Below are 5,412 nucleotides of genomic sequence, written 5' to 3' on the forward strand. Positions count from 1 at the left end.
TAACACAGTGGGGTTAACACAGTGAGGTTAACACAGTGGGGTTAACACAGTGAGGTTAACACAGTGAGGTTAACACAATGCGGTTAATACAGTCAGGTTAACACAGTGGGGTTAATAGAGTGGGGGTTAACACAGTGGAGTTAACACAGCGAGGTTAACACAGTGGGGTTAACAGAGTGTGGGATAACACAGCGAGGTTAACACAGTGGGGGTAACACAGTGGGATTTACACAGTGGAGTTAACACAATGGGGTTAACACAATTGGGTTAACTCAGTGGGGTTAACACATTGGGGTTAACACAGTGGGGTTAACACAGTGGGGTTTACACAGTGAGGTTAACACAGCGGTGTTAACACAGCGAGGTTAACACGGTGGGATTAACAGAGTGGGGGTTAACACTGCGATGTTAACACAGTGGGGTTAACACGTTGGGGTTAACACAGTGGGGTTAACACAGTGGGGTTAACAAAGTGGGGTTAACACAGTGGGTTTAACACAGTGGGGTTAACACAATGGGGTTAACACATTGGGGTTAACACATTGGGGGTTAACACAGTGGGGTTAACACAGTGAGGTTAACACAGTGGGGTTAAAACAGTTTGCTTAACACAGTGTGGTGAACACAGTGGGGTTAACACAGTGAGGTTAACACAGTGCGGTTAACAGAGCGAGGTTAACACAGTGAGGTTAAGACAGCAGGGTTAACACAGTGAGGTTAACACAGTGGGGTTAACACGGTGAGGTTAACACAGTGAGGTTAACACAATGGGGTTAACACAGTGAAGTTAACACAGTGGGGTTAACACAGTGAGGTTAAAACAGTGCGGTTAATACAGTGAGGTTAACACAGTGGGGTTAATAGAGTGGGGGTTAAAACAGTGGTGTTAACACAGGGAGGTTAACACAGTGAGGTTAACAGAGTGGGGGTTAACACAGCGAGGTTAACACAGTGGAGTTAACACAGTGGGGTTAACACATTGGGGTTAACACATTGGGGTTAACACAGTGGATTTAACACGGCACGGTTAACACAGCGGGGTTAACAAAGCGGGGTAAACACAGTGGGGTTAATACAGTGGGGTTAACACAGTGGGGTTAACACAGCGAGGTTAACACAGCAGGGTTAACACAGCGGGGTTAACACAGTGAGGTTAACACAGCGGGGTTAATACAGTGGGGTTAATACAGTGGGGTTAACACACTGGGGATAACAGACGGGTTAACACAGCGGTGTTAACACAGTGGGGTTAACACAGTGAGGTTAACAGAGTGAGGTTAACACAGTGCGGTTAATACAGTGAGGTTAACACAGTGGGGTTAATACAGTGGGGTTAACACAGTGGGTTTAACACAGCAAGGTTAACCCAGCGGGGTTAACACAGTGCGGTTAACACACTGAGGTTAATACAGTGCGGTTAATACAATGAGGTTAACACAGTGGGGTTAATAGAGTGGGGGTTAACACAGTGGGGTTAACACAGCGAGGTTAACACGGTGGGGTTAACAGAGTGGGGGTTAACACAGCGATGTTAACACAGTGGGGTTAACACAGTGGGGGTAACACAGTGGGGTTAACACAATGCGGTTAACACAGTGGGGTTAACACATTGGGGTTAACACAGTGGGGTTAACACAGTGGGGTTAACAAAGTGGGGTTAACACAGTGGAGTTAACAGAGTGGTGTTTACACAGTGGGGTTAACACAGTGGGGTTAACACAATGGGGTTAACACAGTGGGGTTAACACATTGAGGTTAACACAGCGGGGTTAACACATTGGGGGTTAACACAGTGAGGTTAACATAGTGAGGTTAACACAGTGGGGTTAACACAGTGAGGTTAACACAGCGGGGTTAACACAGCGAGGTTAACACGGTGGGATTAACAGAGTGGGGGTTAACACTGCGATGTTAACACAGTGGGGTTAACACAGTGGGGTTAACACATTGGGGTTAACACAGTGGGGTTAACACAGTGGGGTTGACACAATGGGGTTAACACAGTGGGGTTAACACATTGGGGTTAACACAGTGGGGTTAACACAGTGGGGTTAACAAAGTGGGGTTAACACAGTCGGGTTAACAAAGTGGGGTTTACACAGTGGGGTTAACACAGTGGGGTTAACACAATGGGGTTAACACAGTGGGGTTAACACATTGGGGTTAACACAGTGGGGTTAACACATTGGGGGTTAACACAGTGGGGTTAACACAGTGAGGTTAACACAGTGGGGTTAACACAGTGAGTTTAACACAGTGTGGTTAACACAGTGGGGTTAACACAGTGAGGTTAACACAGTGGGGTTTACACAGTGAGGTTAACACAGCGGTGTTAACACAGTGAGTTTAATACAGTGCGGTTAATACAGTGAGGTTAACACATTGGGGTTAACACAGTGGAGATAACACAATGGGGTTAACACAGTGGGGTTAACACATTGGGGTTAACACAGTGGGGTTAACACAGTGGGGTTAACACAATGGGGTTAACACAGTGGGGTTAACACAATTGGGTTAACACAGTGGGGTTAACACATTGGGGTTAACACATTGGGGTTAACACAGTGGGGTTAACACAGTGGGGTAATCACAATGGGGTTAGCTCAGCGGGGTTATCACATTGGGGGTTAACACAGTGTGGTTAAAACAGCGAGGTTAACACAGTGAGGTTAACACAGTGGCGTTAACACAGTGTGGTTAACACAGTGAGGATAAAACAGTGCGGTTAATACAGTGGTGTCAACACAGTCGGGTTAACACAGTGAGGTTAACACAGTGCGGTTAATACAGTGAGGTTAACACAGTGGGGTTAATAGAGTGGGGGTTAACACAGCGATGTTAACACAGTGGGGTTAACACAGTGGGGGTAACACAGTGGGGTTAACACAATGCGGTTAACACAGTGGAGTTAACACGGTGAGGTTAACACAGTGGGGTTAACACAGTGAGCTTAACACAGTGAGGTTAACACAGCGAGGTTAACACAGTGAGGTTAAGACAGCAGGGTTAACACAGTGAGGTTAACACAGTGGGGTTAACACGGTGAGGTTAACACAGTGAGGTTAACACAATGGGGTTAACACAGTGAGGTTAACACAGCGGGGTTAATACAGTGGGGTTAATACAGTGGGGTTAACACACTGGGGATAACACACGGGTTAACACAGCGGTGTTAACACAGTGGGATTAACACAGTGAGGTTAACACAGTGAGGTTAACACAGTGCGGTTAATACAGTGAGGTTAACACAGTGGGGTTAATACAGTGGGGTTAACACAGTGGGTTTAACACAGCAAGGTTAACCCAGCGGGGTTAACATAGTGCGGTTAACACAGTGAGGTTAACACAGTGCGGTTAATACCATGAGGTTAACACAGTGGGGTTAATAGAGTGGAGGTTAACACAGTGGGGTTAACACAGCGAGGTTAACACGGTGGGGTTAACAGAGTGGGGGTTAACACAGCGATGTTAACACAGTGGGGTTAACACAGTGGGGTTAACACATTGGGGTTAACACAGTGGGGTTAACACAGTGGGGTTAACACAATGGGGTTAACACAGTTGGGTTAACACATTGGGGTTAACACAGTGGGGTTAACACAGTGGGGTTAACAAAGTGGGGTTAACACAGTGGGGTTAACAGAGTGGTGTTTACACAGTGGGGTTAACACTGTGGGGTTAACACAATGGGGTTAACACAGTGGGGTTAACACATTGGGGTTAACACAGTGGGGTTAACACAGTGGGGTTAACACAATGGGGTTAACACAGTGGGGTTAACACATTCGGGTTAACACAGTGGGGTTAACACAGCGAGGTTAACACAGTGAGGTTAACACAGTGGCGTTAATAGAGTGGGGGTTAACAAAGTGGGGTTAACACAGCGAGTTAAACACGGTGGGGTTAACAGAGTGGGGGTTAACACAGCGATGTTAACACAGTGGGGTTAACACAGTGAGGTTAACACAGTGGGGTTAACACAGCAAGGTTAACACAGTGAGGTTAAGACAGCAGGGTTAACACAGTGAGGTTAACACAGTGGGGTTAACACGGTGAGGTTAACACAGTGAGGTTAACACAATGGGGTTAACACAGTGACGTTAACACAGTGGGGTTAACACAGTGAGGTTAACACAGTGCGGTTAATACAGTGAGGTTAACACAGTGGGGTTAATAGAGTGGGGGTTAAAACAGTGGTGTTAACACAGCGAGGTTAACACAGTGAGGTTAACAGAGTGGGGGTTAACACAGCGACGTTAACACAGTGGAGTTAACACAGTGGGGTTAACACATTGGGGTTAACACAGTGGATTTAACACGGCACGGTTAACACAGCGGGGTTAACAAAGCGGGGTTAACACAGTGGGGTTAATACAGTGGGGTTAACACAGTGGGGTTAACACAGCGAGGTTAACACAGCAGGGTTAACACAGCGGGGTTAACACAGTGAGGTTAACACAGCGGGGTTAATACAGTGGGGTTAATACAGTGGGGTTAACACACTGGGGATAACACACGGGTTAACACAGCGGTGTTAACACAGTGGGGTTAACACAGTGAGGTTAACACAGTGAGGTTAACACAGTGCGGTTAATACAGTGAGGTTAACACAGTGGGGTTAATACAGTGGGGTTAACACAGTGGGTTTAACACAGCAAGGTTAACCCAGCGGGGTTAACACAGTGCGGTTAACACACTGAGGTTAATACAGTGCGGTTAATACAATGAGGTTAACACAGTGGGGTTAATAGAGTGGGGGTTAACACAGTGGGGTTAACACAGCGAGGTTAACACGGTGGGGTTAACAGAGTGGGGGTTAACACAGCGATGTTAACACAGTGGGGTTAACACAGTGGGGTTAACACGGTGGGGTTAACACAGTGGGGTTAACACAGTGGGGTTAACACAGTGGGGTTAACACAATGCGGTTAACACAGTGGGGTTAACACATTGGGGTTAACACAGTGGGGTTAACACAGTGGGGTTAACACAGTGGGGTTAACACAGTGGGGTTAACAGAGTGGTGTTTACACAGTGGGGTTAACACAGTGGGGTTAACACAGTGGGGTTAACACATTGGGGTTAACACAGCGGGGTTAACACATTGGGGGTTAACACAGTGAGGTTAACATAGTGAGGTTAACACAGTGGGGTTAACAGAGTGAGGTTAACACAGTGAGGTTAACACAGTGAGGTTAACACAGTGGGGTTAACAAAGCGGAGTTAACACAGCGGGGTTAACACAATGAGGTTAACACAGTGAGGATAACACAGTGGGGATAACACAGTGAGGTTAACACATTGAGATTAAAACAGTGGGGTTAACACAGTGAGGTTAACACAGTGAGGTTATCACAGTGAGGTTAACACAGTGGGGTTAACAAAGTGAGGTTTACACAGTGGGGTTAACAC

The sequence above is a fragment of the Cetorhinus maximus genome, chromosome 21, assembly GCF_964194155.1.
Source record: "Cetorhinus maximus chromosome 21, sCetMax3.hap1.1, whole genome shotgun sequence".
Taxonomy (NCBI): domain Eukaryota; kingdom Metazoa; phylum Chordata; class Chondrichthyes; order Lamniformes; family Cetorhinidae; genus Cetorhinus; species Cetorhinus maximus.